The 14,522-nt window shown below is 36.8% G+C and overlaps 1 long non-coding RNA gene across 1 annotated transcript; it reads left to right on the top strand.

The window, feature by feature from the left end:
• Nucleotides 1-2,367: 2,367 nt before the first annotated feature.
• LOC148132804 (uncharacterized) lies at nt 2,368-14,311 on the top strand. Its single transcript, XR_015746918.1, has 3 exons — nt 2,368-2,581; nt 9,319-9,407; nt 13,946-14,311. It is a non-coding gene; the product is annotated as an uncharacterized LOC148132804 (long non-coding RNA).
• The last annotated feature ends 211 nt before the right edge of the window (nt 14,312-14,522 follow it).

Genomic DNA, 14,522 nt, shown 5'->3' with positions numbered 1-14,522 from the left:
TGCCAGCCCCCCCCCCCCATCCTTTACTGTCTCCTGGAGTTTGTCCAAATTGAAGTTCATTGCATTGATGACACGATCTAACCATCTTATCCTCTGCCATCACCTTCTCCTTTTGCTTTCAATCTTTCCCAACATATCCACAATTTAATTCAAGAAAAAGACCAGTAACAGAGTTAACAGTACTTATTCTACTGGGTCTAGGACATTTTGTGGAGCCATCGTGCCAGGTGTAATTTGTGGCGGCCATCTTGCAGTGGCCATCTTGCAGCAGCCAACTCAATATGTCCACCTCACTGGGGCCATCTTACCATGGACAACTTGCCACGGGACAAGTCACATGGGTAATTCAAAGTGATAAATATTAACTACCACTGTTTCTTCTACATTATTTCCATTTTGGTCAATGCAAATGACATCAAAGGAACAGTGGCAGATAATATTTATTGTGTTCCATTATCCTGCAGAGAATTATCCCATGGTGAGTTATTCCCATGATGTGTTGGCCACAATAAGTTGTTCCATGGCAAGTTAGCCACAGCAAGATAACCATGGCAAGATTGCCATGCTGGCTTAGCTGTGGCAAGATGGCTACAGCAAGTTGGCTATGGTAAGATGGCCATGGTGAGTTGTCCCATTCTGTATTCTAGCACTCTAAAATTTCTACTAATCACAATCTCCTTTTTAGCAGCTTTCCCCTCTTTCTTCTTTTGTAAGTGTTTTTTTTTTAATTGTGTGTAATGAGAGGAAAAATATATAGTGGATACCACACTAGTTTCACTCAATGAGATTATTTTCAAGTTCCTTAGGCATGTAATCCACAAAGACCACCAAATGATTTAATGCCTAATTAAGAAATTTTCAAATTGGGGAGAGGTTAAGTCTTTTTAACAATATGTTGATGTTACAGAGAAATAAAATATTTTTTCCTCACATCTACCATGTGTGCTTTTTGTGAACTTTAAACTCCAAACATGTGTTTAAGGTCTGTATGCAGTGCTTCTAAGCTCTTTAAGAAATCACATTCTTGGTCAGTTCTAAACACAGGGAGTAGAATTTCAGAATAGTAAAAACTACAATCCAGAACTTAAAGGGCAGCATTGACCCCTGTATTGCAACTGGGAATTTGGATTAATGTGTTCCTAAAAAGCTGTTCATCATGAGTAATTCCAGGCAAAAAGAACTGGGTGTACTCCATACATAAATATATGTGTGCCGCATTTAGGCTTTGAAAAACTATATGCAGACTTCTTGGGAACATTGCAAACAACATGGTTTTTCCAGAAGGGAAAGAGAAAATTGTTTGCTTAACTCTCAGAGAAAATGTTCCTATTTCAGGGAGAAAAATGTTTCAAACCAGCAACTAATTAAGAACAGATATCATGTCACATTAAGCTGATATATCAACTAAAGAGATATTTGTTTCACTATATATCCTACTCAGGATATCACACATCATATTTCCCAGATACATGTTGAAGGAATTGTCCTTCCTCTCCTATTTTGCTTCTTTTCTCTTTTCTTTATGTGGGGCCAGAGCCCATAGCAGCACTCAGAGACTTTCACATTAGAAAGATTAAATATGATTAGAGTCTATTATTTTCCTGTTATTTCAATAATTATCTCTCCCTCCCTCTGGTATTAACGTAACATCCTAACAATCATAAATTGTCTTTTTGTACTTGTTCCTATGAATCCTATAGGAGTTCAGGAGGGATATTTCTTCTCTCTCTCTCTCTCTCGCCCCCCCCCTCTCTCCCTCCCTTCCCCCTTTCTCTCTCTCTCTCTCTCTCTCTCTCTCTCTCACACACACACACACACACAGAGAGAGAGAGAGAGAGAGAGAGAACTTTGCATTCTTTCCATTCAGAAGCATTTGTTCTTTGTGACAACTTCATTTTAAGTATTGAGGGCAAAACAGCATATCCTGTGGTATAATTTGGACAGGGAGATAGATCGCTCTATTTTCCCATTCATTTTGTTTCACAGCTGTCTAGGAAATTATCCCATAGAGAGAATAAAGCCAAGCGATCCCTGCAACCTCTGTGCTCTGGCATATTCCCTCTCCTCCTGGATGGGAATGATCCTGCACAAAGACATCCCTCCCATCATCCCCTGGAGCCCAACTGCAAACACCTGGCAGCTATTCCAGGGAATGAGCCGATGGTGCACAGGCATCCAAGCTGAACCTTATTTTAAGGATTCCCAAGGGCCCTTCATTCAATAATCCATGCAAGTTTTCTGAGAGCTGGATTATGGGGATTTGCAAAGGGGGATTAATAATGTTTCTAAGGATAGTTACCACTGACATCTGTGGCATTAATAGAGAGGATTTTATTTAAAGCACCACTTAGTTATAATAGTCCTCATCTTGGTAATCTGTGCATCATAGGTTATGATCCTTAGAGTTCAGGGTGGTTTTCAACAACCCAATTGGATATACATGGCTGTGACTTCAACATCTGGCTGAGTTCAACATCTGAGATGTGCAGGATGTGAAATGGAATCGGAGGAGGTACCACACATGTGATCAGGATAATGATAGGTCATTTCAGCTTGTACATCACCTGTGTGATCTTCTGGTGTAAGAATAGCTTCCTCTTCTACATGTCTCAAGTGGCTGCTTGCAGGTTAATTAGATGGAGGAAGGGTGATGGTTGTCAATCACTGAGAGGCATTATGGGAGTGAGCAGAAAATTTCAAGAGGATGGAGTATCTTTTGGCAGGAGGGAATAAGAGCCTATGGAACAGTCTGAGGATGATTTCACAGATCTGGGAAATGTTTCTGTGCAAAGAGTAGTGTTCAGGGACCGGTTTCTTGGTTCTGTTAGTGATGATGGAATATGATATTTCTTGACTGCTTTGCCTTTCAATTTTTGTAGTGTTGTAAAATGTTTTTATTTTAATTTTGCTTGCCACCCAGAGTCACTTGTTGAGATGAATGGCTACACATATTGAATAAATGAAGGGGATGTGAGTGTTTGCATTGCTCCTAGATTCTGAATGTGCTCCGATTACCAAATGATGATGATATAGGAGAAGAAGAGGCAGAGCCTGGTGATGGAGTCAAGACAGGAATCAACCTGAAGTTGTTTGTTGTTGTTGTTAGTTGTGAAGTTGTGTCTGACCCATCGCAACCCCATGAACAATGTTCCTCCAGGCCTTCCTGTCCTCTACCATATGGAATCCATTTAAGCTGACACCTACTGCTTCAGTGATTCCATCCAGCCACCTCATTCTCTGTCATCCCATTCTTCTTTTGCTTTCAATCTTTCCCAGCATTAGGCTCTTCTCCAGTGAATCCTTCCTTCTCAGTAGGTGGCCAAAGTATTTGAGTTTCATCTTTGGGATCTGGCTTTCTAAATGGTTGCTTTCCTCTAGGACTGACCAGTTTGATCACCTTGCAGTCCAAGGGATTTGCAAGGGACTGAAGTGGTTACATTCCCATAAGTGATCCATGTCCAGTCCACCCCCCTCAAAAAAATATGTTAACTCTTGTCTAGCATCAATTTAGGGCTGAACCTTAGTTGATTAGATTCTTGTGAACGGGCATGAACAATACATCAGAACAGTTTCCTTCTTGACTTCCCTCCTGTAGACTCCCCTGGACACATACTTATTTCAAGGGTCTGTGGATTGAAACTAATACCAGCCCTATCATAAGGCAGAATGAGGAGGTGATTTAGTTTGGGACAGCAAGAATTTAATTTGTTGTGTTTGAGAGAGGGGAAGAGGTGTTCATGGGCCATCAATAATTTAGCCTGAGTTGGACAGAGCAGTGCCACAACTACTCTCCAAAAGTAGCAAAATAGTTTGAAACTGTAATTGTAATGCAGCACCTCTGTGCCTATTCACTACCCTAGGTATTTGCAGACATTGTTCCTTAGTGAAGTCCCTTCAACTCATGAATTATTTGCTTGGCTTTTGTGTCCTCCCAAAGCCATGTAAGATATTGTATATCAACTTTCTTTTTAAAGAAGATAATGAGCTTCATGTACCATAATTAACAACATGTTTTTTCACTCTTGAGCCCTTGGTATCCAGCACAGTAAAATAACCAGACTTAAATGATTTACAGTGAAAGAAAGTAAGTAAGCCTTCACTTGTAATCTTTCTTTCATATCACTTCACTGATTTATGAAATAGTTTTGTGACTTCAATTGGGCTGTGAAAATGCTTAGAATTTCCAGAGTGCATTGATGTTGGAATAAATGTATTTCTTAGCCCACCAAGTTGGAATAAATGTATTTCTTAGCCCACCAAGACAGTGTGCAATTTATTTGAAACATATTTAAATGCTGCTTGAAGGATCTTTCCTAGATAAAAAAGGCTTTCTTCAGGAAGCCTATCACCAAATTGGAATTGTCCTGTGGTTTGGAAGGAACATCTGTTCTTAGAAAACATTAACCAGGTACAACTTGAAGACTCGTGCAGGTAATTGGTTTCATCCACTTTCTTAAAATGGGAGTGCAGTTCCTTCAGCTATAACAGCTGTTTCCTTAATTCTTGTTCTTTCTTTTTTTTACCTTCTGTTGCTTTTATACTTTTTAAAAAATCAGGCTTTGCTATTTGTGATATCCCTACCTCCTTTCCTTTCTATGCCTGCTCTAGAAAGCAAAACATGAAGGTCAAATAGTGTATTTCCTATGACCCAAAGTAAACTTTGATTCTTCAACTCCAATCATAGTGTGAGTATAATATGCTTTTAGAGGAGATCGGTAGTGCATATGGCGAAGAAAGAATCAGCAGACACAAAACAGATCTACAATAATATTTCATCAGTTGAAGCAGCATTCCAAAACAAGTGTTCTCCTGTATTGGATTTGAGTCCCGTCACACGAGGCAGGCTGTGCTTAAGAGTTGGTCTGAAACATCTGGAGACCCTCATGTTGAGCCAAGTTGAACTAATCTTTAGGAATGGATGTATCAATCTGGTATTAACTTTCTCATCAAAGCACACATTTTAAGATATATGATTGCATTTTTTTAATGAAGAGACACATTTTTTAATATGTTACGAAGCAACAACTGTATTTTAACATACAGGAAGTATGACACTGGCTAGATACTCCCAAAATACATCCTGTTCAAATAAGGGCAGTTCAGATCTATCTGTATCAGAACTTACACAATATGGATGAATTCCTTGAATATTCCAAATAATTTTAGAGTTCCAGTATGGTAGGGCTGTCAAACTCGTGGCGTGCAGACCAGATGCGTCTCTCCTTGGCCACGTCCACACACAGTTTAGCAAAGGGAGGGAAGTCCTGATACATCCTGTGATGCTGCCGTGATGATGTGAGTTTGACACCCCTGCAGTATGGTATCCATCAAGCTACATCATTTTTTTCAGTGTGGCTGAACCCAAAAAAATACAGAAAGTGCAGCTGTTCTTACCATTTTCGCATCCTAATGAGAAGAAGGGTCTATCCCAACACAGTACATAGATCAGTATATTTCAAATTCCTTAGGAGATTCAGGTTATTACTGTAGATCAGTTGAACTCATTCTAAGAATGTTGTCAGTTATAGAATTTGCTGTTCTATATATCTGATAAATTGTGACAGCATGTGATCCCTCCACTGCATTGCATCATTGCTTATCCATGATTTACTGAAACTCAGCTGGTTATGAACTGTTTGTTAGAAATAACAGTTTGCATTAAACAGATGTTCCTTATGCTCTTTTCACTTTAATTCAAACTCCTTCCCAGTGTCTCTCTCTATCATTGTTGGCTGTAATTCTTCCCTGATGGTATTGAGGACACTACTTAGACCTTGCAGACAAGTTACACTTCTCAATCAAGATATATATTTACTATTTTTTTAAAAAAATGAGTCAATATCAAACACATATTAAATTACAGTACAGTTAAGTGACTGGGAGAGGGAGGATTTTTAACTTTTTGATATGCTTCTTCTCAATTTGAAATGTTATGTAACTAGAATTTCTTGAACTGGAGCTATGCAGTTAATGGGATTTGACACAATTAAAACATATGTTCATATGTTTCAATCCCGTCCCAGCGAAATTTATTTTGTATATTCATATATACAAAATATATTCATATATACTTCTTTCCAATAAAAAGGAAGAAGGCCCCAACAAGATATTGGGAATGTATTCTTTCATCTAGAGAAAAAATATTGTTGTTGATTCATAGTTCTTAGTACAGGTAGACCTCAACTTACAACAGTTCCTGTTATTTCACACTTATGATCATTGCTGCATCTCCAAGGTCACATGCTCAAACTTCAGACACTTGGCAACTGACTCATATTTAGGATGGTTGCAGTGTCCTAAGGTTATGTGATTCCCTTTTGTGACCTTCTGAGAAGCAAAGTCAATGGGGGAACCAGGTTCATTTAACAACTGTGACAAGAAAGGTCATAGGATGAGTCAAAACTCACTTAACAAATGTCTCACTTAGCAACAAATATTTTGGGCTCAATTGTGGTTGTAAGTCGAGGACTACCCATATAGATTGCTGATATCCTCATCTTCTGACGTACATTGCCAGGCAGTCAGGAAGCAGTTTTCAGCTCTATCTTCATTTGGCAACATAATGCCACCTTTGCCACTTTTCAGTGACTGACTGAGCTTCTACTTCTTCAGCACTTCAGCACTTCACCTCACAGTGAATCACTTCATTGTCTGCTGATATTTTCTCTTTTTCTCTTTTGTTCAAGGTTCTATGACTAGTAAGGTTAAATTGGGGTTGTTGTTTTTTGTTTAATCTAGTCATTCTCGACTTGCGGTCTGTGGACTCCCGGGGGGGGGGGGCATCATGTTGTCACAGGGATCTGTTAAGGCTTTAAAAAATGTTATGCTTTAAATCTTAAGTCTTGGGGGTCCGTGGCCATGGTCTCTAGCCACAACAGGTATTTAAAGGGGGTCCATGGTAAAGAAAAAGTTGAGAACCGCTGGTTTAATCTAATATTTTCACAATTGATGGTATCTTAGAATACCATCAAATCATTATGCAAGCATTCCAAACCCACAGAATGGTACTTTAGTGAGTAGAAGAGAGAAACAACTACCAACACTTTTATCAAAAGTATGATGAACTTTCTAATGCAACTCAATAAAAACTAATTTATCTGCCTTATGAGAAGTAAAGGACAGACATTAACCCTGCAAAGGACAGATACGCCTTCTCTGTCATAGTGCCCACCTTATGGAACATTTTTCACCCCAAATTAGAATAGCTCCATCCCTTTGTCATTCCTGAAAACCTTCAAGATTTGGCTATGGGTTAGGGTTAGCCTGGGGCTCTCAGAGAACCAGAGATTTGCTTAGATGACTCCATTGTTGACATGGATATATTTTTTTTCTTCTTTTTGCCTATGGGATTTTTTATATATATAGCTATCTCTTAATATAGATTTCTATATTTTTTATATCTGTTGTTTTCACATTGGTGCTTTTTATCTCATTGTTGTGCATCACCCAGAGTCACTTTTAGTGAGATGGGCACCTATACAGATTTGATTAATGGATAACTAAACAAATAAATAACCCAATGGTTACTAACACTCCAAGAATGCCACGCACAACTGAAACCACTAAATCCACATGGCTCACCAAGTGAGATACCCCATAACCCGCATCTCTTTAGGCACTTTTGCAATCATTTTATTATATATGCCTGTCAACATTTGTATTTCATTTACAACTTGCTGGTTCACAAAATGCATTTGTCCATTGTTCAAATTGTTCAAATAATAAGCTGGGATTAATATCTTAATAATATGGGCCAACTACTTCAAACTACAAAGAGAGTTTACTAACTCTTTTTCAATAACTCAGTTTTCTTTAGCAGAAGTTAATCTGTGTCACCTCAATCTTAAAAAGGTGCCTCTTGATGTGCTTTCGATCTTCCCAGTGTAATCATGTGGGGAAAGTAGAGGTGCTATGTGGAGGTGAAAATTAAAAGGAAGCAAATGGTATCTTCTTATAGATACAGATAATCAGAGTTGGAAGGGATCTTGTAGTTCATCTAGTCCAACCCCCCGCCCAAACGGGAGACCCTACACCATTTCTGACAAATGGCAGTCCAATCTCTTCTTGAAAGTCTCAAGTAATGGCACTCCCACAACTTCCGAGGGCAAGCTGTTCTATTGGTTGATTGTTCTCACTGTCAGAAAGTTTCTCCTTGTTTCCAGGTTAAATCTCTCCTTGCTCAGTTTCCATCCATTATTCCTTGTCTGGCCTACAGGAACTTTAGAAAATAGCTTGGCCCCTTCCTCCCTGTGGCAGCCCCTCAAATATTGGAAGACTGCTATCATGTCTCCCCTGGTCCTTCTCTTTCCTAGATTAGCCAACCCCAGTTCCTGCAACCGTTCATTGTATGTTTTAGCCTCCAGTCCCCTAATCATCCTGGTTGCTCTTCTTTGTACTTTTACTAGAGTCTCAACATCTTTTTTATAATGTGGTGACCAAAACTGGATGCAATTCTTGGCAGAATTGCTTCTCTATCCCTAAAAATCAAAAGCCAAAATAAGTTTGATTAGTCCACAAGTAAATCTAAAAATAATGTTAGTAAAAGAGCAACAGAATTATATTTAATAGCTCTTGGATGACTTCCGGTTTGAAGTCTCTTTGGTGACAGACAGAAATCTGTGATCGTGCACGGTTTCGGTCTGGGCTCGCCGCTGGAGTGCCCCGAGCTGGCTGGTTTTGGGGCTAAGCCACCCCGTAGAGGTGGTGAAGAGGGGGGAGACCGCCAGCAGGGTTGAAGAGAGCTGCATCTCTCCTCCCCAGCTGGCCATTACGCCCTTTCCCGAAGGCGGTTGCAGCGGTGGTCAGAAATGGCCACCACAAAGAAAAACTCGACCGGAAAAGAATGTGCAGGAGGAAGATAAGAAGTGAAAGTTTTGGCTGACTGGGTTAAATTGTAAAAGCAACAACTAAGGTACCCTGGAATTTAAACTTACAAAAAAAATAACATCACTCCCAAAGAAGAGTCAGAAGCAGCAAAGAAAAGTGAAAAGAGAAAGGTTTGGGTTTTTTGTTTCTTCTCTCTCCTTCCCTTTACTGACAACTAAGAGACTTAAATGAGAAATTGGAAAAATCCGCTTTGACATCAATAGGCAATTAAGCTGAAAATAAAACAAAATGTCAAAGGGATAATAAAGATTTCTGGACACTAATTTTTTTTTTTCATAAGCAGGGAGAGAAAAAAAATAAGGGCAGAATCTGGAAGAGGGAAGAGACTGCCTGGAATTAAAAAGAATCTACAGTAAAACTTTAATAAGACTTCTAAAAGATACATTTTAACTGAAACTTTGTAACTAAACAGCTTCGTTTTTCAATTCTTAGAAATGGAGATTTGGAACTATGAGAAACAACAAGAAATGTCTGCAGAACAAGAAGACTGGGACAAAGAAGAAGCCATCTTTAATGAACAAGTAATTTTATGTGGGGAAGAAAAAGGAAAGGGGGAAAAAGAATGGAGAATTTAAGATTTAAAAAAACAACCAAAGAAAAGAAAAATAATTCGAAAAATAAGTATAATACTGGAAAGCAACAGAAAAGGGGAACACAGAAGAGAGAAATAGAGGTAGAGAGACAAGGGGGTAAAAAGGGGAGAGAGAAGAAGAGAGGGAAGAAGGAAAGGAAAAGAAGTTACAAAGGACTGGAGCAAGATATAGAGAAACAGGACCTATTTAGAGATAATGGGTGAAAATCTAACTGAAAAAGGGATTCTGTAAAGGTACATAAGATTGTATTGTTATATTAGTAATAGAAATAACTTTAGAAAATTGGAAACAATGTATGATTAAAATGAGGGATAAAATAGTTAGTGTAATTTAGTGAAATGTTTGTGAATAAAATAAGTGAAATAAAATAAATGAGAAAATTGAATTAGGAAGGAACAGGAACATTTTAATTTGTTAATGTTTTATAAAATATAAGTGAAGGGGGAGAATTAATTATGGAAAGCTTATAATTGTTCCCATAGAAGTATGATATTTAATTGAAAAGTAATGTTAAAGAAGTTAAGACTTTAATGAATATTAATATTAATGATAGAATTGAATTGGAATGGAATGTGTTGTTTAAATTACATACATTATAATTTTTTCTTTTTTTAAGAACATAGTGTGTATTTTAAGAATGTACCAAGCAGAATCCAAATGGAAGTTATGTATTATATTGAATGTTATAACTTTAGGGTTATTGAAGCTAAATAAGAGTTAAATGGATAAACTTAATAGATATAAAGGCGTCATACTCCAATCAGTAACTACAGGAGAAATTTTGTTTAATGAGAAAAGATAATAGATAATTGAAACAGGACAGACAAAAAATATAAATACAATGATTTGAATTGAGATGAGATAATTAAAATAAAATTGAGAAAATTAAAAGAGGGGAGAAGCTATGCAGAAAATGTAAAATAGTAATAAGATATGGAATAGAATATAAAAATGAGCATGAACCTGAATTTGTGTCTGTACGAAGAAATGTAACCCGGGATTACGCTACTTTCAAAAAAGATGTTTTATTTGTATTTTTTTTTCTCTTTGTGAAAACTCAAATAAAATTTACAAAAAAAAAAAAAGAATTATATTTAATTGCTCTTAAGATCATCAGGCCATGGTTATGGCTATTTAAACTGGGATTTTGTGTGTTTGCAAAGTAACCTAAACTAAAATAAACTAACTTGCTATCTCCATTAAAACTCAGGATCTCCAAATGTCTTTTCTCATAACTGTTTTGTATTATATAAGCATAGAAACAAAAGACAAATTTTGTAACTGTTTGTGTATATATTGAGTTAATTGGCCTGAGAAAGTGCCCTTGGTGTTACAGTTCACCCACCATTCTAGGCTTGAACCTAAATCTCCAAATGCCCATCTAGTGAAGTAAAACTTAAGGTTTAAATAATCTAAAAAAATAGAATGCAAACCTTGAGCAATCTCAGGAAGAGAGGGCCACAGTCATATCTTGATAAGATCCGCTTGCTTAATCCATATGTACTAAATTGTTCATATGGAGCAAAGTGCAGAGATTTTTCTAGAGTTGGTAGATTACCCTCCTCAGGCTCCATTTGGTAAACATGTTGCCCTGCACGCAGCTGTTGAGATATCACATGTCAGAATCACCTGCTCTGTCTGAGTATACAGGAACTTGCTTGTCAGACAAAAAGGCCACTAATTACTCTTACCCATCCACACCTTTCCTAGCTGTCTGCTAATTGAAGTTTAATGGCCTTTGTCCGATTTTTTGCAGAGTAGATCTCCAATTAGGAAAACATCTGGCTAAATAATATTGCTCATATTTTGCTACGCTATGTATTTTTATTGAATTGATTTAGCAGAGCATCTGCTTCCATTCTTTTCCCCCCAAATATTTTTATTAAGGATTATAAATGGTAAAAATGTATAGAAATGACACAAAATACAAACAAAAATATAAAAGAAAAAAGTGTGAGAATTAAAAAAAGAAAAGGACAAGAAAAAGAAAGAGGAAAAAGTAACTTTTCTTCATCCCAATGAGTAAAAACAATTTTAGTAGCATATCCACAACGCTAAATAAAGCAAAATCTTTTCAATACACAACTCATCTTTTAATAAAAAAATCAGAATCTAATTATTTATAAGCAATTATTTCTTGTTAACAAAAGTCCAATAAGGACAATCAGATATTGCGAATTTCTTCATGTAGCCCTGGTCAAATAGGCAACCTTATATTCCTTCCACACATTATATTTAACCCCTTCAAAGAAAGTTCCAGAGCTACCTCAATGTTCATTGTTTCAAGGCAAAAATCTTTCAAAATCTTAACAGAGCTGATTTGTGTATTCAGGAAAAAAGTTATTCCAATCAATTTCCTGATTCACTATCTATACATATAGGAAGGTGGTTTGGTATAATGGTTAAGGCATCAAGCTAAAAACTAAGACACCATGAGTTCTAATCTTTTCCTTAGGCACAAAACCAAATGGTTGATCCTGGGCCAGTTACTGTCTCTCAACCCTATGAAGGAAGCAATAGCAAACCATTCTGGAAATCCTTGTAAAGAAAACTACAGGGACTTATCCAGGCAATCTCCAAGAATCAGACATGTATATATCTCCTTTAGGGAATGAGTCATCTAGCAGTTCCATTTGTGTTACATTTAAGTACCCTTCAAAGTGGTTTAACAAATACAATTTCTTCTATAATTTCATTGCAACATGCTCTATCCATGTTGTCAATAAATTCCTCCATTTTTTGAAGCAGATTATAATATAAACTTGTAATAAAAATGTCTGCTCCATTTTCTTTATTCCCATTCTTTTACTTCCTCTACTGTCCAGTATTTATCATCTCCTTTACATGAATATGGTAGTGTTTCAAGTTCAGAGAAGACACTGGTATGCAGTTCATCTGTGGGGGCATGAAGATGGCTCTCCAGTTCCGATGGAGAACCATCTTCCAGTTCCTGAAGTCCATTGTTGTAGTAACTGTGGGTGTTGTTCTGTGATGCTATTCATGCTTTTCTATAAGATTTTGGTAGCATCTATCTTCAAAGCCAGTGGATTCTTCATAGCACAGGGCTTGCCAGAGGTTGTAGCTTTTACTTCTTTGACTGGATGTCACAATGGTGTGGGGTTTCTGTCACAATATCATTGTAGCTCTTGCATGGTCAATCTTGAAATCTGTTCCCAGACTCCAATATGCTATAGAGTAACTGCAAGGTATATGACAGTAGCAAAATAGGTTTGTTGTATGACTTTATGGAGGCACTTCATGCATTCAAGCAGGGAAGAACAGAGAGCTGTCCAATTGGTACCAACAGGTAGCTGTCCAATACACTCCTTCCTTCACACCCTGGACAGTATGTGACAACATGCAAGTGAAGAACAAATTGAATAAGACTGGGCTAACACACAATCCTGTTTTTGTCCCATGGAAAATGCCAAATGCAGCTGATGTATTATTGTTGTAAAGAACCTGTCCTGTCATTCCATCATGGAGTAGATGAATCAATTTCCCAAATTTCCTCAGGCATCCATAACATCTCATAATGACCAGAGAGCCTCCCTGTTTACACTGTCAAATGCCTTTGTCAGGTCAATAAAGACAGAGGAAAGTAGTATTTATGTGGATTCAAGTTAAAAAACATATTTCAACATGGGATAAATTACAATTGTCGTTATTGGACTTTTGCTGTTTAAGATTGAACAATGAAGCTTTATTATTTATTAATTGATAAAGGGTGAAATATGGAATGAAGAGATATTTGGTTGAAATATTTAAAAAGGTGTTATGTTACTGAAACTATTTGTACTTTTAAAAAGGGGAAGTCCTATATTTTTTATTCTTTTTTTACTATTATTTATATATTTCCCTCTTTTTCCCTCCCCTCTTTTCTTTTCCCCTCTCATTTTTTACCTTTTTTTCTTAGCTTGTATTAGTTTTTTATATATTTTTAACTCCATTACAAATTGTTATAAAGAAATTGACCTCTAAGAACATTTAGTGAGGCATCTTCAATCTACTGTCAATTAAACATATGGACAAGCCTTTAGAAAGCACTAGTGTGATAAACTTGGTGTAATCATAGTTCCTCAAGTAAAGACTAATTATTAAAATTAGTCAAAATATTGAATAATATCTTTTCTAAAGAGTCAACCTCAAATTGTATGGAATTTTCTTTCTCGTAGGGATCCTAGCAATCTGTTGTAAAAGAAAAAAGTGCTAAGAAACTTCTATCATCATGAATAAAAATCAGCTTCTACTCAGAAATTGATTCCAATTCCTTTATCACTATGATATGGTTATTTGAAGCAAGGGCCAGCTGAACCACTGTAGACCTATTTTTGAACAAAACAAAATCTCTTTGCAGACTTGACCAGCAAATGACCTTTTATGGTGATCATGGTGGAATGAACTTAATGAAATATATGATAAATACTCAGTCTAATGAATTACATCTGGTCCATCTGAATACATAGGTGCATGGAAATGCAACAGATATGCTGGGATGATTAAAACAATGATGTGCCCAAGACCAGGAGAAGAACAAGAACTGATCCATAAAAGTACCACAAACCAGGACATCAACTTCCATGATGAAGAAATACTCAAGAGCAACTAGATCTCTCCCCAATATTCCAAAACACAAATGATTGATGAAAACCAGTTAGTCAAAGTGCAACAATTACAGGTTATGAAATAGGAGAGAAAGAGGAAATATATGTATAAGCTGGGTAAAGTGTATGAAGTATGTACGGGCATTGGGCACATATGTAGAATGTTACTCTATACTTTTTATTCTGTACTTTGCTATTTTGTTTGTGGCTATTTGTTTGTTATTTCTCGTGCTATCTTTTCCACATTGGGAAATCTCTCTGAAATCAGGAGTTGCAAGACAATCTAATTGCTAATTTAGACAACCTCTCTGCTTATATTAGTTGAAGGAACATATTGATAAATGATGTGTACCTCTAATTAATTGTGCTTGATTTGAGATATATATTAACAGGATAACTTCAAGTTTTGATTCAACGAACCTATACAATTGTGTTGTAC

The sequence above is a fragment of the Notechis scutatus genome, chromosome 1 (genome assembly GCF_049901735.1).
Source record: "Notechis scutatus isolate UNSWTSFEM ecotype Mainland chromosome 1, rNotScu1.2, whole genome shotgun sequence".
In the NCBI taxonomy this organism is placed as follows: Eukaryota; Metazoa; Chordata; class Lepidosauria; order Squamata; family Elapidae; genus Notechis; species Notechis scutatus.
This window is presented reverse-complemented; position numbering and strand designations above follow the sequence as displayed.